Source organism: Schistocerca serialis, chromosome 4 (genome assembly GCF_023864345.2).
Source record: "Schistocerca serialis cubense isolate TAMUIC-IGC-003099 chromosome 4, iqSchSeri2.2, whole genome shotgun sequence".
NCBI classification, from domain to species: Eukaryota; Metazoa; Arthropoda; class Insecta; order Orthoptera; family Acrididae; genus Schistocerca; species Schistocerca serialis.
In genome coordinates this window covers 36,276,017-36,293,670 of record NC_064641.1, presented here as the reverse complement: position 1 = coordinate 36,293,670, position 17,654 = coordinate 36,276,017, and the positions used below count along the sequence as shown (strand labels likewise).

The 17,654-nt window shown below is 52.4% G+C and overlaps 37 non-coding genes across 37 annotated transcripts; 30 read left to right on the top strand and 7 right to left on the bottom strand.

Moving 5' to 3' along the window:
- The first annotated feature begins 597 nt into the window (after window positions 1–597).
- Trnak-uuu (transfer RNA lysine (anticodon UUU)) lies at window positions 598–670 on the top strand. Its single transcript has one exon. It is a non-coding gene; the product is annotated as a tRNA-Lys (tRNA).
- Window positions 671–808: 138 nt separating this feature from the next.
- Trnas-aga (transfer RNA serine (anticodon AGA)) lies at window positions 809–890 on the top strand. Its single transcript has one exon. It is a non-coding gene; the product is annotated as a tRNA-Ser (tRNA).
- A 267-nt stretch (window positions 891–1,157) lies between these two features.
- On the bottom strand, window positions 1,158–1,229 carry Trnag-ucc (transfer RNA glycine (anticodon UCC)). The gene has a single exon. It is a non-coding gene; the product is annotated as a tRNA-Gly (tRNA).
- A 979-nt stretch (window positions 1,230–2,208) lies between these two features.
- On the top strand, window positions 2,209–2,281 carry Trnam-cau (transfer RNA methionine (anticodon CAU)). Its single transcript has one exon. It is a non-coding gene; the product is annotated as a tRNA-Met (tRNA).
- Window positions 2,282–2,589: 308 nt separating this feature from the next.
- On the top strand, window positions 2,590–2,661 carry Trnae-uuc (transfer RNA glutamic acid (anticodon UUC)). Its single transcript has one exon. It is a non-coding gene; the product is annotated as a tRNA-Glu (tRNA).
- A 296-nt stretch (window positions 2,662–2,957) lies between these two features.
- On the top strand, window positions 2,958–3,030 carry Trnak-uuu (transfer RNA lysine (anticodon UUU)). Its single transcript has one exon. It is a non-coding gene; the product is annotated as a tRNA-Lys (tRNA).
- Window positions 3,031–3,169: 139 nt separating this feature from the next.
- Window positions 3,170–3,251, top strand: Trnas-aga (transfer RNA serine (anticodon AGA)). The gene has a single exon. It is a non-coding gene; the product is annotated as a tRNA-Ser (tRNA).
- Window positions 3,252–3,518: 267 nt separating this feature from the next.
- Trnag-ucc (transfer RNA glycine (anticodon UCC)) lies at window positions 3,519–3,590 on the bottom strand. Its single transcript has one exon. It is a non-coding gene; the product is annotated as a tRNA-Gly (tRNA).
- A 979-nt stretch (window positions 3,591–4,569) lies between these two features.
- On the top strand, window positions 4,570–4,642 carry Trnam-cau (transfer RNA methionine (anticodon CAU)). The gene has a single exon. It is a non-coding gene; the product is annotated as a tRNA-Met (tRNA).
- Window positions 4,643–4,950: 308 nt separating this feature from the next.
- On the top strand, window positions 4,951–5,022 carry Trnae-uuc (transfer RNA glutamic acid (anticodon UUC)). The gene has a single exon. It is a non-coding gene; the product is annotated as a tRNA-Glu (tRNA).
- A 296-nt stretch (window positions 5,023–5,318) lies between these two features.
- Window positions 5,319–5,391, top strand: Trnak-uuu (transfer RNA lysine (anticodon UUU)). Its single transcript has one exon. It is a non-coding gene; the product is annotated as a tRNA-Lys (tRNA).
- Window positions 5,392–5,530: 139 nt separating this feature from the next.
- On the top strand, window positions 5,531–5,612 carry Trnas-aga (transfer RNA serine (anticodon AGA)). The gene has a single exon. It is a non-coding gene; the product is annotated as a tRNA-Ser (tRNA).
- A 267-nt stretch (window positions 5,613–5,879) lies between these two features.
- On the bottom strand, window positions 5,880–5,951 carry Trnag-ucc (transfer RNA glycine (anticodon UCC)). The gene has a single exon. It is a non-coding gene; the product is annotated as a tRNA-Gly (tRNA).
- Window positions 5,952–6,930: 979 nt separating this feature from the next.
- Window positions 6,931–7,003, top strand: Trnam-cau (transfer RNA methionine (anticodon CAU)). Its single transcript has one exon. It is a non-coding gene; the product is annotated as a tRNA-Met (tRNA).
- A 308-nt stretch (window positions 7,004–7,311) lies between these two features.
- Trnae-uuc (transfer RNA glutamic acid (anticodon UUC)) lies at window positions 7,312–7,383 on the top strand. Its single transcript has one exon. It is a non-coding gene; the product is annotated as a tRNA-Glu (tRNA).
- A 296-nt stretch (window positions 7,384–7,679) lies between these two features.
- On the top strand, window positions 7,680–7,752 carry Trnak-uuu (transfer RNA lysine (anticodon UUU)). The gene has a single exon. It is a non-coding gene; the product is annotated as a tRNA-Lys (tRNA).
- A 139-nt stretch (window positions 7,753–7,891) lies between these two features.
- Window positions 7,892–7,973, top strand: Trnas-aga (transfer RNA serine (anticodon AGA)). The gene has a single exon. It is a non-coding gene; the product is annotated as a tRNA-Ser (tRNA).
- Window positions 7,974–8,240: 267 nt separating this feature from the next.
- Window positions 8,241–8,312, bottom strand: Trnag-ucc (transfer RNA glycine (anticodon UCC)). The gene has a single exon. It is a non-coding gene; the product is annotated as a tRNA-Gly (tRNA).
- Window positions 8,313–9,292: 980 nt separating this feature from the next.
- Trnam-cau (transfer RNA methionine (anticodon CAU)) lies at window positions 9,293–9,365 on the top strand. The gene has a single exon. It is a non-coding gene; the product is annotated as a tRNA-Met (tRNA).
- A 308-nt stretch (window positions 9,366–9,673) lies between these two features.
- Window positions 9,674–9,745, top strand: Trnae-uuc (transfer RNA glutamic acid (anticodon UUC)). The gene has a single exon. It is a non-coding gene; the product is annotated as a tRNA-Glu (tRNA).
- A 296-nt stretch (window positions 9,746–10,041) lies between these two features.
- On the top strand, window positions 10,042–10,114 carry Trnak-uuu (transfer RNA lysine (anticodon UUU)). Its single transcript has one exon. It is a non-coding gene; the product is annotated as a tRNA-Lys (tRNA).
- Window positions 10,115–10,253: 139 nt separating this feature from the next.
- On the top strand, window positions 10,254–10,335 carry Trnas-aga (transfer RNA serine (anticodon AGA)). Its single transcript has one exon. It is a non-coding gene; the product is annotated as a tRNA-Ser (tRNA).
- Window positions 10,336–10,602: 267 nt separating this feature from the next.
- Window positions 10,603–10,674, bottom strand: Trnag-ucc (transfer RNA glycine (anticodon UCC)). The gene has a single exon. It is a non-coding gene; the product is annotated as a tRNA-Gly (tRNA).
- A 979-nt stretch (window positions 10,675–11,653) lies between these two features.
- Trnam-cau (transfer RNA methionine (anticodon CAU)) lies at window positions 11,654–11,726 on the top strand. Its single transcript has one exon. It is a non-coding gene; the product is annotated as a tRNA-Met (tRNA).
- A 308-nt stretch (window positions 11,727–12,034) lies between these two features.
- On the top strand, window positions 12,035–12,106 carry Trnae-uuc (transfer RNA glutamic acid (anticodon UUC)). The gene has a single exon. It is a non-coding gene; the product is annotated as a tRNA-Glu (tRNA).
- Window positions 12,107–12,402: 296 nt separating this feature from the next.
- Trnak-uuu (transfer RNA lysine (anticodon UUU)) lies at window positions 12,403–12,475 on the top strand. Its single transcript has one exon. It is a non-coding gene; the product is annotated as a tRNA-Lys (tRNA).
- Window positions 12,476–12,614: 139 nt separating this feature from the next.
- On the top strand, window positions 12,615–12,696 carry Trnas-aga (transfer RNA serine (anticodon AGA)). The gene has a single exon. It is a non-coding gene; the product is annotated as a tRNA-Ser (tRNA).
- A 267-nt stretch (window positions 12,697–12,963) lies between these two features.
- Trnag-ucc (transfer RNA glycine (anticodon UCC)) lies at window positions 12,964–13,035 on the bottom strand. The gene has a single exon. It is a non-coding gene; the product is annotated as a tRNA-Gly (tRNA).
- Window positions 13,036–14,013: 978 nt separating this feature from the next.
- On the top strand, window positions 14,014–14,086 carry Trnam-cau (transfer RNA methionine (anticodon CAU)). Its single transcript has one exon. It is a non-coding gene; the product is annotated as a tRNA-Met (tRNA).
- Window positions 14,087–14,394: 308 nt separating this feature from the next.
- Window positions 14,395–14,466, top strand: Trnae-uuc (transfer RNA glutamic acid (anticodon UUC)). The gene has a single exon. It is a non-coding gene; the product is annotated as a tRNA-Glu (tRNA).
- Window positions 14,467–14,762: 296 nt separating this feature from the next.
- Trnak-uuu (transfer RNA lysine (anticodon UUU)) lies at window positions 14,763–14,835 on the top strand. The gene has a single exon. It is a non-coding gene; the product is annotated as a tRNA-Lys (tRNA).
- Window positions 14,836–14,974: 139 nt separating this feature from the next.
- Trnas-aga (transfer RNA serine (anticodon AGA)) lies at window positions 14,975–15,056 on the top strand. The gene has a single exon. It is a non-coding gene; the product is annotated as a tRNA-Ser (tRNA).
- A 267-nt stretch (window positions 15,057–15,323) lies between these two features.
- Trnag-ucc (transfer RNA glycine (anticodon UCC)) lies at window positions 15,324–15,395 on the bottom strand. Its single transcript has one exon. It is a non-coding gene; the product is annotated as a tRNA-Gly (tRNA).
- A 978-nt stretch (window positions 15,396–16,373) lies between these two features.
- Window positions 16,374–16,446, top strand: Trnam-cau (transfer RNA methionine (anticodon CAU)). The gene has a single exon. It is a non-coding gene; the product is annotated as a tRNA-Met (tRNA).
- A 308-nt stretch (window positions 16,447–16,754) lies between these two features.
- On the top strand, window positions 16,755–16,826 carry Trnae-uuc (transfer RNA glutamic acid (anticodon UUC)). The gene has a single exon. It is a non-coding gene; the product is annotated as a tRNA-Glu (tRNA).
- Window positions 16,827–17,122: 296 nt separating this feature from the next.
- On the top strand, window positions 17,123–17,195 carry Trnak-uuu (transfer RNA lysine (anticodon UUU)). Its single transcript has one exon. It is a non-coding gene; the product is annotated as a tRNA-Lys (tRNA).
- Window positions 17,196–17,334: 139 nt separating this feature from the next.
- On the top strand, window positions 17,335–17,416 carry Trnas-aga (transfer RNA serine (anticodon AGA)). The gene has a single exon. It is a non-coding gene; the product is annotated as a tRNA-Ser (tRNA).
- Window positions 17,417–17,654: the final 238 nt, after the last annotated feature.

Below are 17,654 nucleotides of genomic sequence, written 5' to 3'. Positions count from 1 at the left end.
CCACAAGGAGTCTACGCCCCAGCGTCAATATGTTTATTTCCAATTATGACAACGTACAACTTTGATCTTTCTCTTCCCTTGTTAGGAGTAAAATAATGAATAGTCAATTTCGAGCTGTGCGCCATGCCAGTCTGTAGGCGCAAATATGCTCGCAAACGGAGAACTGCACTGAGTCGAGATTCAGCACGAAATACGAGAGGAGACGGAGAAAACCTCACGCTTATCGAGCAAATCCGGTGTGGTCTAGTGGCTAGGATACCTGGCTTTCACCAGGAGGCCCGGGTTCGATTCCCGGTACCGGAACGGAATTTTTGCGCACACAACGCTCCACGTTTTGGCCTTCGAACTGTCGTTTGTCGCCCACCTTCCGAAGCTTCGACCGAACGTAATCGGGGAAAACAGGCACATGATGCAATTACTGTCGGCACCGGAATAAAGGAGAAGAGGCTCTGGTCCGCTGTTGGGCTGCTACCAGCGTCAGTGGGAAGTCGGTGAAGTCGCCAGTTGCGCCAGAAGCCAGAAATTACCGTAGTACGCCTACACACGCGTTCCAGTTATTTACATTGCTTGCAGCCGCTCCATCCACAACGAGCGTGAGCCCGGATAGCTCAGTCGGTAGAGCATTAGGCTTTTAACCTAAGGGTCCAGGGTTCAAGTCCCTGTCCGGGCGAAGATTTTAACGTTTCCGTAATGGCTCGTCTCGTAGCGATGGTAACCCTGCCGTAATCAGTGCACGGAGTTCGTTCCTGTCAACATTCTGCGCAGACCGGTTTGATTCTTCACGATTCCAGGGAAACTTCAGTTACGAGCAGTCGTGGCCGAGTGGTTAAGGCGTCTGACTAGAAATCAGATTCCCTCTGGGAGCGTAGGTTCGAGTCCTACCGACTGCGTCGGTTTTTTTCTTTAAGAACAACGAGCAGAAAATTTCGCAGATTGCCTGTCGTTTTGGTACCTCTCCACACCTCGCCTCTCTCAGCCGTTTATAGTGCCTGTCCTTTTGATAAGGGCGAATTCCAAGCGTCAGCTTTCGCGTCAGCCGAGCAAAGTCGGGACAAGTCGGGACATACTACAGGATGGTCTGCGTGGAGCTACGACGAAAAAAACCTTCATTTAACAGCACGCGGCTCACATACTCATACGAAAAAACCAGCGCCACTTGCGGCGGCCGGGAATCGAACCCGGATCAACTGCTTGGAAGGCAACTATGCTCACCATTACACCACCACCGCACAGGCGCTGCTCGCAACGCCCCGCTGTGTCGGCTTCCTGCCCGCCAGCAGCGGCCCACGGTGATAGTAGCTGCAGGCGCTTTACGAGGTAGGAGGGTGCATCCACACGCATTCGGGTAGCGCCTCCACGCACGCTGCGTCTTTGGGCAAGACTAGCCGCCGCGGCCGCAAGGTTACTCACACGATAGAGATGAGCATTCGTTTTAAGGCAGTGTAGTGGAGCACTCCGCGTGTGTAGCACTTTTTTCGGTTGTATCCGACGTCGCTGGGTGGCAATCCCACTTTCCCCTGCAGAAAAGTACTCGGGAAGCACGGGCAGCTTGTCGAGCATCGGTGGTTCAATGGCATGTGCCTCAGCAGTGCAGTAGGCAGCGCGTAAGTCTCATAATCTTAAGGCTTGCCGGCACGATAGCTCAGCGTGTTCGGTCTGAGAGTTATCTGCCCTCTGTAATAAAAGACCGAGTCAACGATGAACATGAACGGGCGCCATCGGACGTCCGCCCCCAACAAATGCAACGAAAGAAATGAGAACAAAAAAAAAAAAAAATTGGTGAATGCTCGCTTAGCATGCGGACGGCCCGGGTTCGATTCCGGCCGATGCATCGTTCTGCTGTTCTCGCTATAATGCTGCCGCGCCGATTCTTCGCCTGAGCTGCGTCAGCCTCAGGAATGTATAGCGGGATTCGCTGTGAGAAGAACCATACACGCAGCACGCAATAGACCGTACTTGAACGGTCGCGTGCTATTTCTGAACTCTGACGACGGCCTGGCCCAACAGGCCGCTGTGTTTAGGTGCCGCAAGGGCGATGTACTGTAACCTCGGGCAGTGCTGCGTTCCGTTGAAAAAGCTGCGGCAGCAGTTTAATCTAGCAAGTAGGGAAAGCACGTGTAGCAACACAACAGATTCTTGAGAAAGCGCAAACTGTCTATCTCTAATATGAGAGACTTACCAAGTTTCCTGTAACGTTACTTGCAACGTGCCTCGGTAGCGCAGTAGGTAGCGCGTAAGTCTCATAATCTTAAGGTCGTGAGTTCGATCCTCACCCGGGGCGTTTAATTTGCTGTACATCAAGGCTGAATTAACGGCGTTGCTGTTGCTAGGGAACGAACTTAATTGTCGTTCGTTATCCACAAGGAGTCTACGCCCCAGCGTCAATATGTTTATTTCCAATTATGACAACGTACAACTTTGATCTTTCTCTTCCCTTGTTAGGAGTAAAATAATGAATAGTCAATTTCGAGCTGTGCGCCATGCCAGTCTGTAGGCGCAAATATGCTCGCAAACGGAGAACTGCACTGAGTCGAGATTCAGCACGAAATACGAGAGGAGACGGAGAAAACCTCACGCTTATCGAGCAAATCCGGTGTGGTCTAGTGGCTAGGATACCTGGCTTTCACCCAGGAGGCCCGGGTTCGATTCCCGGTACCGGAACGGAAGTTTTTGCGCACACAACGCTCCACGTTTTGGCCTTCGAACTGTCGTTTGTCGCCCACCTTCCGAAGCTTCGACCGAACGTAATCGGGGAAAACAGGCACATGATGCAATTACTGTCGGCACCGGAATAAAGGGAGAAGAGGCTCTGGTCCGCTGTTGGGCTGCTACCAGCGTCAGTGGGAAGTCGGTGAAGTCGCCAGTTGCGCCAGAAGCCAGAAATTACCGTAGTACGCCTACACACGCGTTCCAGTTATTTACATTGCTTGCAGCCGCTCCATCCACAACGAGCGTGAGCCCGGATAGCTCAGTCGGTAGAGCATTAGGCTTTTAACCTAAGGGTCCAGGGTTCAAGTCCCTGTCCGGGCGAAGATTTTAACGTTTCCGTAATGGCTCGTCTCGTAGCGATGGTAACCCTGCCGTAATCAGTGCACGGAGTTCGTTTCCTGTCAACATTCTGCGCAGACCGGTTTGATTCTTCACGATTCCAGGGAAACTTCAGTTACGAGCAGTCGTGGCCGAGTGGTTAAGGCGTCTGACTAGAAATCAGATTCCCTCTGGGAGCGTAGGTTCGAGTCCTACCGACTGCGTCGGTTTTTTTCTTTAAGAACAACGAGCAGAAAATTTCGCAGATTGCCTGTCGTTTTGGTACCTCTCCACACCTCGCCTCTCTCAGCCGTTTATAGTGCCTGTCCTTTTGATAAGGGCGAATTCCAAGCGTCAGCTTTCGCGTCAGCCGAGCAAAGTCGGGACAAGTCGGGACATACTACAGGATGGTCTGCGTGGAGCTACGACGAAAAAAACCTTCATTTAACAGCACGCGGCTCACATACTCATACGAAAAAACCAGCGCCACTTGCGGCGGCCGGGAATCGAACCCGGATCAACTGCTTGGAAGGCAACTATGCTCACCATTACACCACCACCGCACAGGCGCTGCTCGCAACGCCCCGCTGTGTCGGCTTCCTGCCCGCCAGCAGCGGCCCACGGTGATAGTAGCTGCAGGCGCTTTACGAGGTAGGAGGGTGCATCCACACGCATTCGGGTAGCGCCTCCACGCACGCTGCGTCTTTGGGCAAGACTAGCCGCCGCGGCCGCAAGGTTACTCACACGATAGAGATGAGCATTCGTTTTAAGGCAGTGTAGTGGAGCACTCCGCGTGTGTAGCACTTTTTTCGGTTGTATCCGACGTCGCTGGGTGGCAATCCCACTTTCCCCTGCAGAAAAGTACTCGGGAAGCACGGGCAGCTTGTCGAGCATCGGTGGTTCAATGGCATGTGCCTCAGCAGTGCAGTAGGCAGCGCGTAAGTCTCATAATCTTAAGGCTTGCCGGCACGATAGCTCAGCGTGTTCGGTCTGAGAGTTATCTGCCCTCTGTAATAAAAGACCGAGTCAACGATGAACATGAACGGGCGCCATCGGACGTCCGCCCCCAACAAATGCAACGAAAGAAATGAGAACAAAAAAAAAAAAAATTGGTGAATGCTCGCTTAGCATGCGGACGGCCCGGGTTCGATTCCCGGCCGATGCATCGTTCTGCTGTTCTCGCTATAATGCTGCCGCGCCGATTCTTCGCCTGAGCTGCGTCAGCCTCAGGAATGTATAGCGGGATTCGCTGTGAGAAGAACCATACACGCAGCACGCAATAGACCGTACTTGAACGGTCGCGTGCTATTTCTGAACTCTGACGACGGCCTGGCCCAACAGGCCGCTGTGTTTAGGTGCCGCAAGGGCGATGTACTGTAACCTCGGGCAGTGCTGCGTTCCGTTGAAAAAGCTGCGGCAGCAGTTTAATCTAGCAAGTAGGGAAAGCACGTGTAGCAACACAACAGATTCTTGAGAAAGCGCAAACTGTCTATCTCTAATATGAGAGACTTACCAAGTTTCCTGTAACGTTACTTGCAACGTGCCTCGGTAGCGCAGTAGGTAGCGCGTAAGTCTCATAATCTTAAGGTCGTGAGTTCGATCCTCACCCGGGGCGTTTAATTTGCTGTACATCAAGGCTGAATTAACGGCGTTGCTGTTGCTAGGGAACGAACTTAATTGTCGTTCGTTATCCACAAGGAGTCTACGCCCCAGCGTCAATATGTTTATTTCCAATTATGACAACGTACAACTTTGATCTTTCTCTTCCCTTGTTAGGAGTAAAATAATGAATAGTCAATTTCGAGCTGTGCGCCATGCCAGTCTGTAGGCGCAAATATGCTCGCAAACGGAGAACTGCACTGAGTCGAGATTCAGCACGAAATACGAGAGGAGACGGAGAAAACCTCACGCTTATCGAGCAAATCCGGTGTGGTCTAGTGGCTAGGATACCTGGCTTTCACCCAGGAGGCCCGGGTTCGATTCCCGGTACCGGAACGGAAGTTTTTGCGCACACAACGCTCCACGTTTTGGCCTTCGAACTGTCGTTTGTCGCCCACCTTCCGAAGCTTCGACCGAACGTAATCGGGGAAAACAGGCACATGATGCAATTACTGTCGGCACCGGAATAAAGGGAGAAGAGGCTCTGGTCCGCTGTTGGGCTGCTACCAGCGTCAGTGGGAAGTCGGTGAAGTCGCCAGTTGCGCCAGAAGCCAGAAATTACCGTAGTACGCCTACACACGCGTTCCAGTTATTTACATTGCTTGCAGCCGCTCCATCCACAACGAGCGTGAGCCCGGATAGCTCAGTCGGTAGAGCATTAGGCTTTTAACCTAAGGGTCCAGGGTTCAAGTCCCTGTCCGGGCGAAGATTTTAACGTTTCCGTAATGGCTCGTCTCGTAGCGATGGTAACCCTGCCGTAATCAGTGCACGGAGTTCGTTTCCTGTCAACATTCTGCGCAGACCGGTTTGATTCTTCACGATTCCAGGGAAACTTCAGTTACGAGCAGTCGTGGCCGAGTGGTTAAGGCGTCTGACTAGAAATCAGATTCCCTCTGGGAGCGTAGGTTCGAGTCCTACCGACTGCGTCGGTTTTTTTCTTTAAGAACAACGAGCAGAAAATTTCGCAGATTGCCTGTCGTTTTGGTACCTCTCCACACCTCGCCTCTCTCAGCCGTTTATAGTGCCTGTCCTTTTGATAAGGGCGAATTCCAAGCGTCAGCTTTCGCGTCAGCCGAGCAAAGTCGGGACAAGTCGGGACATACTACAGGATGGTCTGCGTGGAGCTACGACGAAAAAAACCTTCATTTAACAGCACGCGGCTCACATACTCATACGAAAAAACCAGCGCCACTTGCGGCGGCCGGGAATCGAACCCGGATCAACTGCTTGGAAGGCAACTATGCTCACCATTACACCACCACCGCACAGGCGCTGCTCGCAACGCCCCGCTGTGTCGGCTTCCTGCCCGCCAGCAGCGGCCCACGGTGATAGTAGCTGCAGGCGCTTTACGAGGTAGGAGGGTGCATCCACACGCATTCGGGTAGCGCCTCCACGCACGCTGCGTCTTTGGGCAAGACTAGCCGCCGCGGCCGCAAGGTTACTCACACGATAGAGATGAGCATTCGTTTTAAGGCAGTGTAGTGGAGCACTCCGCGTGTGTAGCACTTTTTTCGGTTGTATCCGACGTCGCTGGGTGGCAATCCCACTTTCCCCTGCAGAAAAGTACTCGGGAAGCACGGGCAGCTTGTCGAGCATCGGTGGTTCAATGGCATGTGCCTCAGCAGTGCAGTAGGCAGCGCGTAAGTCTCATAATCTTAAGGCTTGCCGGCACGATAGCTCAGCGTGTTCGGTCTGAGAGTTATCTGCCCTCTGTAATAAAAGACCGAGTCAACGATGAACATGAACGGGCGCCATCGGACGTCCGCCCCCAACAAATGCAACGAAAGAAATGAGAACAAAAAAAAAAAAAATTGGTGAATGCTCGCTTAGCATGCGGACGGCCCGGGTTCGATTCCCGGCCGATGCATCGTTCTGCTGTTCTCGCTATAATGCTGCCGCGCCGATTCTTCGCCTGAGCTGCGTCAGCCTCAGGAATGTATAGCGGGATTCGCTGTGAGAAGAACCATACACGCAGCACGCAATAGACCGTACTTGAACGGTCGCGTGCTATTTCTGAACTCTGACGACGGCCTGGCCCAACAGGCCGCTGTGTTTAGGTGCCGCAAGGGCGATGTACTGTAACCTCGGGCAGTGCTGCGTTCCGTTGAAAAAGCTGCGGCAGCAGTTTAATCTAGCAAGTAGGGAAAGCACGTGTAGCAACACAACAGATTCTTGAGAAAGCGCAAACTGTCTATCTCTAATATGAGAGACTTACCAAGTTTCCTGTAACGTTACTTGCAACGTGCCTCGGTAGCGCAGTAGGTAGCGCGTAAGTCTCATAATCTTAAGGTCGTGAGTTCGATCCTCACCCGGGGCGTTTAATTTGCTGTACATCAAGGCTGAATTAACGGCGTTGCTGTTGCTAGGGAACGAACTTAATTGTCGTTCGTTATCCACAAGGAGTCTACGCCCCAGCGTCAATATGTTTATTTCCAATTATGACAACGTACAACTTTGATCTTTCTCTTCCCTTGTTAGGAGTAAAATAATGAATAGTCAATTTCGAGCTGTGCGCCATGCCAGTCTGTAGGCGCAAATATGCTCGCAAACGGAGAACTGCACTGAGTCGAGATTCAGCACGAAATACGAGAGGAGACGGAGAAAACCTCACGCTTATCGAGCAAATCCGGTGTGGTCTAGTGGCTAGGATACCTGGCTTTCACCCAGGAGGCCCGGGTTCGATTCCCGGTACCGGAACGGAAGTTTTTGCGCACACAACGCTCCACGTTTTGGCCTTCGAACTGTCGTTTGTCGCCCACCTTCCGAAGCTTCGACCGAACGTAATCGGGGAAAACAGGCACATGATGCAATTACTGTCGGCACCGGAATAAAGGGAGAAGAGGCTCTGGTCCGCTGTTGGGCTGCTACCAGCGTCAGTGGGAAGTCGGTGAAGTCGCCAGTTGCGCCAGAAGCCAGAAATTACCGTAGTACGCCTACACACGCGTTCCAGTTATTTACATTGCTTGCAGCCGCTCCATCCACAACGAGCGTGAGCCCGGATAGCTCAGTCGGTAGAGCATTAGGCTTTTAACCTAAGGGTCCAGGGTTCAAGTCCCTGTCCGGGCGAAGATTTTAACGTTTCCGTAATGGCTCGTCTCGTAGCGATGGTAACCCTGCCGTAATCAGTGCACGGAGTTCGTTTCCTGTCAACATTCTGCGCAGACCGGTTTGATTCTTCACGATTCCAGGGAAACTTCAGTTACGAGCAGTCGTGGCCGAGTGGTTAAGGCGTCTGACTAGAAATCAGATTCCCTCTGGGAGCGTAGGTTCGAGTCCTACCGACTGCGTCGGTTTTTTTCTTTAAGAACAACGAGCAGAAAATTTCGCAGATTGCCTGTCGTTTTGGTACCTCTCCACACCTCGCCTCTCTCAGCCGTTTATAGTGCCTGTCCTTTTGATAAGGGCGAATTCCAAGCGTCAGCTTTCGCGTCAGCCGAGCAAAGTCGGGACAAGTCGGGACATACTACAGGATGGTCTGCGTGGAGCTACGACGAAAAAAACCTTCATTTAACAGCACGCGGCTCACATACTCATACGAAAAAACCAGCGCCACTTGCGGCGGCCGGGAATCGAACCCGGATCAACTGCTTGGAAGGCAACTATGCTCACCATTACACCACCACCGCACAGGCGCTGCTCGCAACGCCCCGCTGTGTCGGCTTCCTGCCCGCCAGCAGCGGCCCACGGTGATAGTAGCTGCAGGCGCTTTACGAGGTAGGAGGGTGCATCCACACGCATTCGGGTAGCGCCTCCACGCACGCTGCGTCTTTGGGCAAGACTAGCCGCCGCGGCCGCAAGGTTACTCACACGATAGAGATGAGCATTCGTTTTAAGGCAGTGTAGTGGAGCACTCCGCGTGTGTAGCACTTTTTTCGGTTGTATCCGACGTCGCTGGGTGGCAATCCCACTTTCCCCTGCAGAAAAGTACTCGGGAAGCACGGGCAGCTTGTCGAGCATCGGTGGTTCAATGGCATGTGCCTCAGCAGTGCAGTAGGCAGCGCGTAAGTCTCATAATCTTAAGGCTTGCCGGCACGATAGCTCAGCGTGTTCGGTCTGAGAGTTATCTGCCCTCTGTAATAAAAGACCGAGTCAACGATGAACATGAACGGGCGCCATCGGACGTCCGCCCCCAACAAATGCAACGAAAGAAATGAGAACAAAAAAAAAAAAAAATTGGTGAATGCTCGCTTAGCATGCGGACGGCCCGGGTTCGATTCCCGGCCGATGCATCGTTCTGCTGTTCTCGCTATAATGCTGCCGCGCCGATTCTTCGCCTGAGCTGCGTCAGCCTCAGGAATGTATAGCGGGATTCGCTGTGAGAAGAACCATACACGCAGCACGCAATAGACCGTACTTGAACGGTCGCGTGCTATTTCTGAACTCTGACGACGGCCTGGCCCAACAGGCCGCTGTGTTTAGGTGCCGCAAGGGCGATGTACTGTAACCTCGGGCAGTGCTGCGTTCCGTTGAAAAAGCTGCGGCAGCAGTTTAATCTAGCAAGTAGGGAAAGCACGTGTAGCAACACAACAGATTCTTGAGAAAGCGCAAACTGTCTATCTCTAATATGAGAGACTTACCAAGTTTCCTGTAACGTTACTTGCAACGTGCCTCGGTAGCGCAGTAGGTAGCGCGTAAGTCTCATAATCTTAAGGTCGTGAGTTCGATCCTCACCCGGGGCATTTAATTTGCTGTACATCAAGGCTGAATTAACGGCGTTGCTGTTGCTAGGGAACGAACTTAATTGTCGTTCGTTATCCACAAGGAGTCTACGCCCCAGCGTCAATATGTTTATTTCCAATTATGACAACGTACAACTTTGATCTTTCTCTTCCCTTGTTAGGAGTAAAATAATGAATAGTCAATTTCGAGCTGTGCGCCATGCCAGTCTGTAGGCGCAAATATGCTCGCAAACGGAGAACTGCACTGAGTCGAGATTCAGCACGAAATACGAGAGGAGACGGAGAAAACCTCACGCTTATCGAGCAAATCCGGTGTGGTCTAGTGGCTAGGATACCTGGCTTTCACCCAGGAGGCCCGGGTTCGATTCCCGGTACCGGAACGGAATTTTTTGCGCACACAACGCTCCACGTTTTGGCCTTCGAACTGTCGTTTGTCGCCCACCTTCCGAAGCTTCGACCGAACGTAATCGGGGAAAACAGGCACATGATGCAATTACTGTCGGCACCGGAATAAAGGGAGAAGAGGCTCTGGTCCGCTGTTGGGCTGCTACCAGCGTCAGTGGGAAGTCGGTGAAGTCGCCAGTTGCGCCAGAAGCCAGAAATTACCGTAGTACGCCTACACACGCGTTCCAGTTATTTACATTGCTTGCAGCCGCTCCATCCACAACGAGCGTGAGCCCGGATAGCTCAGTCGGTAGAGCATTAGGCTTTTAACCTAAGGGTCCAGGGTTCAAGTCCCTGTCCGGGCGAAGATTTTAACGTTTCCGTAATGGCTCGTCTCGTAGCGATGGTAACCCTGCCGTAATCAGTGCACGGAGTTCGTTTCCTGTCAACATTCTGCGCAGACCGGTTTGATTCTTCACGATTCCAGGGAAACTTCAGTTACGAGCAGTCGTGGCCGAGTGGTTAAGGCGTCTGACTAGAAATCAGATTCCCTCTGGGAGCGTAGGTTCGAGTCCTACCGACTGCGTCGGTTTTTTTCTTTAAGAACAACGAGCAGAAAATTTCGCAGATTGCCTGTCGTTTTGGTACCTCTCCACACCTCGCCTCTCTCAGCCGTTTATAGTGCCTGTCCTTTTGATAAGGGCGAATTCCAAGCGTCAGCTTTCGCGTCAGCCGAGCAAAGTCGGGACAAGTCGGGACATACTACAGGATGGTCTGCGTGGAGCTACGACGAAAAAAACCTTCATTTAACAGCACGCGGCTCACATACTCATACGAAAAAACCAGCGCCACTTGCGGCGGCCGGGAATCGAACCCGGATCAACTGCTTGGAAGGCAACTATGCTCACCATTACACCACCACCGCACAGGCGCTGCTCGCAACGCCCCGCTGTGTCGGCTTCCTGCCCGCCAGCAGCGGCCCACGGTGATAGTAGCTGCAGGCGCTTTACGAGGTAGGAGGGTGCATCCACACGCATTCGGGTAGCGCCTCCACGCACGCTGCGTCTTTGGGCAAGACTAGCCGCCGCGGCCGCAAGGTTACTCACACGATAGAGATGAGCATTCGTTTTAAGGCAGTGTAGTGGAGCACTCCGCGTGTGTAGCACTTTTTTCGGTTGTATCCGACGTCGCTGGGTGGCAATCCCACTTTCCCCTGCAGAAAAGTACTCGGGAAGCACGGGCAGCTTGTCGAGCATCGGTGGTTCAATGGCATGTGCCTCAGCAGTGCAGTAGGCAGCGCGTAAGTCTCATAATCTTAAGGCTTGCCGGCACGATAGCTCAGCGTGTTCGGTCTGAGAGTTATCTGCCCTCTGTAATAAAAGACCGAGTCAACGATGAACATGAACGGGCGCCATCGGACGTCCGCCCCCAACAAATGCAACGAAAGAAATGAGAACAAAAAAAAAAAAAATTGGTGAATGCTCGCTTAGCATGCGGACGGCCCGGGTTCGATTCCCGGCCGATGCATCGTTCTGCTGTTCTCGCTATAATGCTGCCGCGCCGATTCTTCGCCTGAGCTGCGTCAGCCTCAGGAATGTATAGCGGGATTCGCTGTGAGAAGAACCATACACGCAGCACGCAATAGACCGTACTTGAACGGTCGCGTGCTATTTCTGAACTCTGACGACGGCCTGGCCCAACAGGCCGCTGTGTTTAGGTGCCGCAAGGGCGATGTACTGTAACCTCGGGCAGTGCTGCGTTCCGTTGAAAAAGCTGCGGCAGCAGTTTAATCTAGCAAGTAGGGAAAGCACGTGTAGCAACACAACAGATTCTTGAGAAAGCGCAAACTGTCTATCTCTAATATGAGAGACTTACCAAGTTTCCTGTAACGTTACTTGCAACGTGCCTCGGTAGCGCAGTAGGTAGCGCGTAAGTCTCATAATCTTAAGGTCGTGAGTTCGATCCTCACCCGGGGCATTTAATTTGCTGTACATCAAGGCTGAATTAACGGCGTTGCTGTTGCTAGGGAACGAACTTAATTGTCGTTCGTTATCCACAAGGAGTCTACGCCCCAGCGTCAATATGTTTATTTCCAATTATGACAACGTACAACTTTGATCTTTCTCTTCCCTTGTTAGGAGTAAAATAATGAATAGTCAATTTCGAGCTGTGCGCCATGCCAGTCTGTAGGCGCAAATATGCTCGCAAACGGAGAACTGCACTGAGTCGAGATTCAGCACGAAATACGAGAGGAGACGGAGAAAACCTCACGCTTATCGAGCAAATCCGGTGTGGTCTAGTGGCTAGGATACCTGGCTTTCACCCAGGAGGCCCGGGTTCGATTCCCGGTACCGGAACGGAAGTTTTTGCGCACACAACGCTCCACGTTTTGGCCTTCGAACTGTCGTTTGTCGCCCACCTTCCGAAGCTTCGACCGAACGTAATCGGGGAAAACAGGCACATGATGCAATTACTGTCGGCACCGGAATAAAGGGAGAAGAGGCTCTGGTCCGCTGTTGGGCTGCTACCAGCGTCAGTGGGAAGTCGGTGAAGTCGCCAGTTGCGCCAGAAGCCAGAAATTACCGTAGTACGCCTACACACGCGTTCCAGTTATTTACATTGCTTGCAGCCGCTCCATCCACAACGAGCGTGAGCCCGGATAGCTCAGTCGGTAGAGCATTAGGCTTTTAACCTAAGGGTCCAGGGTTCAAGTCCCTGTCCGGGCGAAGATTTTAACGTTTCCGTAATGGCTCGTCTCGTAGCGATGGTAACCCTGCCGTAATCAGTGCACGGAGTTCGTTTCCTGTCAACATTCTGCGCAGACCGGTTTGATTCTTCACGATTCCAGGGAAACTTCAGTTACGAGCAGTCGTGGCCGAGTGGTTAAGGCGTCTGACTAGAAATCAGATTCCCTCTGGGAGCGTAGGTTCGAGTCCTACCGACTGCGTCGGTTTTTTTCTTTAAGAACAACGAGCAGAAAATTTCGCAGATTGCCTGTCGTTTTGGTACCTCTCCACACCTCGCCTGTCTCAGCCGTTTATAGTGCCTGTCCTTTTGATAAGGGCGAATTCCAAGCGTCAGCTTTCGCGTCAGCCGAGCAAAGTCGGGACAAGTCGGGACATACTACAGGATGGTCTGCGTGGAGCTACGACGAAAAAAACCTTCATTTAACAGCACGCGGCTCACATACTCATACGAAAAAACCAGCGCCACTTGCGGCGGCCGGGAATCGAACCCGGATCAACTGCTTGGAAGGCAACTATGCTCACCATTACACCACCACCGCACAGGCGCTGCTCGCAACGCCCCGCTGTGTCGGCTTCCTGCCCGCCAGCAGCGGCCCACGGTGATAGTAGCTGCAGGCGCTTTACGAGGTAGGAGGGTGCATCCACACGCATTCGGGTAGCGCCTCCACGCACGCTGCGTCTTTGGGCAAGACTAGCCGCCGCGGCCGCAAGGTTACTCACACGATAGAGATGAGCATTCGTTTTAAGGCAGTGTAGTGGAGCACTCCGCGTGTGTAGCACTTTTTTCGGTTGTATCCGACGTCGCTGGGTGGCAATCCCACTTTCCCCTGCAGAAAAGTACTCGGGAAGCACGGGCAGCTTGTCGAGCATCGGTGGTTCAATGGCATGTGCCTCAGCAGTGCAGTAGGCAGCGCGTAAGTCTCATAATCTTAAGGCTTGCCGGCACGATAGCTCAGCGTGTTCGGTCTGAGAGTTATCTGCCCTCTGTAATAAAAGACCGAGTCAACGATGAACATGAACGGGCGCCATCGGACGTCCGCCCCCAACAAATGCAACGAAAGAAATGAGAACAAAAAAAAAAAAATTGGTGAATGCTCGCTTAGCATGCGGACGGCCCGGGTTCGATTCCCGGCCGATGCATCGTTCTGCTGTTCTCGCTATAATGCTGCCGCGCCGATTCTTCGCCTGAGCTGCGTCAGCCTCAGGAATGTATAGCGGGATTCGCTGTGAGAAGAACCATACACGCAGCACGCAATAGACCGTACTTGAACGGTCGCGTGCTATTTCTGAACTCTGACGACGGCCTGGCCCAACAGGCCGCTGTGTTTAGGTGCCGCAAGGGCGATGTACTGTAACCTCGGGCAGTGCTGCGTTCCGTTGAAAAAGCTGCGGCAGCAGTTTAATCTAGCAAGTAGGGAAAGCACGTGTAGCAACACAACAGATTCTTGAGAAAGCGCAAACTGTCTATCTCTAATATGAGAGACTTACCAAGTTTCCTGTAACGTTACTTGCAACGTGCCTCGGTAGCGCAGTAGGTAGCGCGTAAGTCTCATAATCTTAAGGTCGTGAGTTCGATCCTCACCCGGGGCATTTAATTTGCTGTACATCAAGGCTGAATTAACGGCGTTGCTGTTGCTAGGGAACGAACTTAATTGTCGTTCGTTATCCACAAGGAGTCTACGCCCCAGCGTCAATATGTTTATTTCCAATTATGACAACGTACAACTTTGATCTTTCTCTTCCCTTGTTAGGAGTAAAATAATGAATAGTCAATTTCGAGCTGTGCGCCATGCCAGTCTGTAGGCGCAAATATGCTCGCAAACGGAGAACTGCACTGAGTCGAGATTCAGCACGAAATACGAGAGGAGACGGAGAAAACCTCACGCTTATCGAGCAAATCCGGTGTGGTCTAGTGGCTAGGATACCTGGCTTTCACCCAGGAGGCACGGGTTCGATTCCCGGTACCGGAACGGAATTTTTTGCGCACACAACGCTCCACGTTTTGGCCTTCGAACTGTCGTTTGTCGCCCACCTTCCGAAGCTTCGACCGAACGTAATCGGGGAAAACAGGCACATGATGCAATTACTGTCGGCACCGGAATAAAGGGAGAAGAGGCTCTGGTCCGCTGTTGGGCTGCTACCAGCGTCAGTGGGAAGTCGGTGAAGTCGCCAGTTGCGCCAGAAGCCAGAAATTACCGTAGTACGCCTACACACGCGTTCCAGTTATTTACATTGCTTGCAGCCGCTCCATCCACAACGAGCGTGTGCCCGGATAGCTCAGTCGGTAGAGCATTAGGCTTTTAACCTAAGGGTCCAGGGTTCAAATCCCTGTCCGGGCGAAGATTTTAACGTTTCCGTAATGGCTCGTCTCGTAGCGATGGTAACCCTGCCGTAATCAGTGCACGGAGTTCGTTTCCTGTCAACATTCTGCGCAGACCGGTTTGATTCTTCACGATTCCAGGGAAACTTCAGTTACGAGCAGTCGTGGCCGAGTGGTTAAGGCGTCTGACTAGAAATCAGATTCCCTCTGGGAGCGTAGGTTCGAGTCCTACCGACTGCGTCGGTTTTTTTCTTTAAGAACAACGAGCAGAAAATTTCGCAGATTGCCTGTCGTTTTGGTACCTCTCCACACCTCGCCTCTCTCAGCCGTTTATAGTGCCTGTCCTTTTGATAAGGGCGAATTCCAAGCGTCAGCTTTCGCGTCAGCCGAGCAAAGTCGGGACAAGTCGGGACATACTACAGGATGGTCTGCGTGGAGCTACGACGAAAAAAACCTTCATTTAACAGCACGCGGCTCACATACTCATACGAAAAAACCAGCGCCACTTGCGGCGGCCGGGAATCGAACCCGGATCAACTGCTTGGAAGGCAACTATGCTCACCATTACACCACCACCGCACAGGCGCTGCTCGCAACGCCCCGCTGTGTCGGCTTCCTGCCCGCCAGCAGCGGCCCACGGTGATAGTAGCTGCAGGCGCTTTACGAGGTAGGAGGGTGCATCCACACGCATTCGGGTAGCGCCTCCACGCACGCTGCGTCTTTGGGCAAGACTAGCCGCCGCGGCCGCAAGGTTACTCACACGATAGAGATGAGCATTCGTTTTAAGGCAGTGTAGTGGAGCACTCCGCGTGTGTAGCACTTTTTTCGGTTGTATCCGACGTCGCTGGGTGGCAATCCCACTTTCCCCTGCAGAAAAGTACTCGGGAAGCACGGGCAGCTTGTCGAGCATCGGTGGTTCAATGGCATGTGCCTCAGCAGTGCAGTAGGCAGCGCGTAAGTCTCATAATCTTAAGGCTTGCCGGCACGATAGCTCAGCGTGTTCGGTCTGAGAGTTATCTGCCCTCTGTAATAAAAGACCGAGTCAACGATGAACATGAACGGGCGCCATCGGACGTCCGCCCCCAACAAATGCAACGAAAGAAATGAGAACAAAAAAAAAAAAATTGGTGAATGCTCGCTTAGCATGCGGACGGCCCGGGTTCGATTCCCGGCCGATGCATCGTTCTGCTGTTCTCGCTATAATGCTGCCGCGCCGATTCTTCGCCTGAGCTGCGTCAGCCTCAGGAATGTATAGCGGGATTCGCTGTGAGAAGAACCATACACGCAGCACGCAATAGACCGTACTTGAACGGTCGCGTGCTATTTCTGAACTCTGACGACGGCCTGGCCCAACAGGCCGCTGTGTTTAGGTGCCGCAAGGGCGATGTACTGTAACCTCGGGCAGTGCTGCGTTCCGTTGAAAAAGCTGCGGCAGCAGTTTAATCTAGCAAGTAGGGAAAGCACGTGTAGCAACACAACAGATTCTTGAGAAAGCGCAAACTGTCTATCTCTAATATGAGAGACTTACCAAGTTTCCTGTAACGTTACTTGCAACGTGCCTCGGTAGCGCAGTAGGTAGCGCGTAAGTCTCATAATCTTAAGGTCGTGAGTTCGATCCTCACCCGGGGCATTTAATTTGCTGTACATCAAGGCTGAATTAACGGCGTTGCTGTTGCTAGGGAACGAACTTAATTGTCGTTCGTTATCCACAAGGAGTCTACGCCCCAGCGTCAATATGTTTATTTCCAATTATGACAACGTACAACTTTGATCTTTCTCTTCCCTTGTTAGGAGTAAAATAATGAATAGTCAATTTCGAGCTGTGCGCCATGCCAGTCTGTAGGCGCAAATATGCTCGCAAACGGAGAACTGCACTGAGTCGAGATTCAGCACGAAATACGAGAGGAGACGGAGAAAACCTCACGCTTATCGAGCAAATCCGGTGTGGTCTAGTGGCTAGGATACCTGGCTTTCACCCAGGAGGCCCGGGTTCGATTCCCGGTACCGGAACGGAATTTTTTGCGCACACAACGCTCCACGTTTTGGCCTTCGAACTGTCGTTTGTCGCCCACCTTCCGAAGCTTCGACCGAACGTAATCGGGGAAAACAGGCACATGATGCAATTACTGTCGGCACCGGAATAAAGGGAGAAGAGGCTCTGGTCCGCTGTTGGGCTGCTACCAGCGTCAGTGGGAAGTCGGTGAAGTCGCCAGTTGCGCCAGAAGCCAGAAATTACCGTAGTACGCCTACACACGCGTTCCAGTTATTTACATTGCTTGCAGCCGCTCCATCCACAACGAGCGTGTGCCCGGATAGCTCAGTCGGTAGAGCATTAGGCTTTTAACCTAAGGGTCCAGGGTTCAAGTCCCTGTCCGGGCGAAGATTTTAACGTTTCCGTAATGGCTCGTCTCGTAGCGATGGTAACCCTGCCGTAATCAGTGCACGGAGTTCGTTTCCTGTCAACATTCTGCGCAGACCGGTTTGATTCTTCACGATTCCAGGGAAACTTCAGTTACGAGCAGTCGTGGCCGAGTGGTTAAGGCGTCTGACTAGAAATCAGATTCCCTCTGGGAGCGTAGGTTCGAGTCCTACCGACTGCGTCGGTTTTTTTCTTTAAGAACAACGAGCAGAAAATTTCGCAGATTGCCTGTCGTTTTGGTACCTCTCCACACCTCGCCTCTCTCAGCCGTTTATAGTGCCTGTCCTTTTGATAAGGGCGAATTCCAAGCGTCAGCTTTCGCGTCAGCCGAGCAAAGTCGGGACAAGTCGGGACATACTACAGGATGGTCTGCGTGGAGCTACGACGAAAAAAACCTTCATTTAACAGCACGCGGCTCA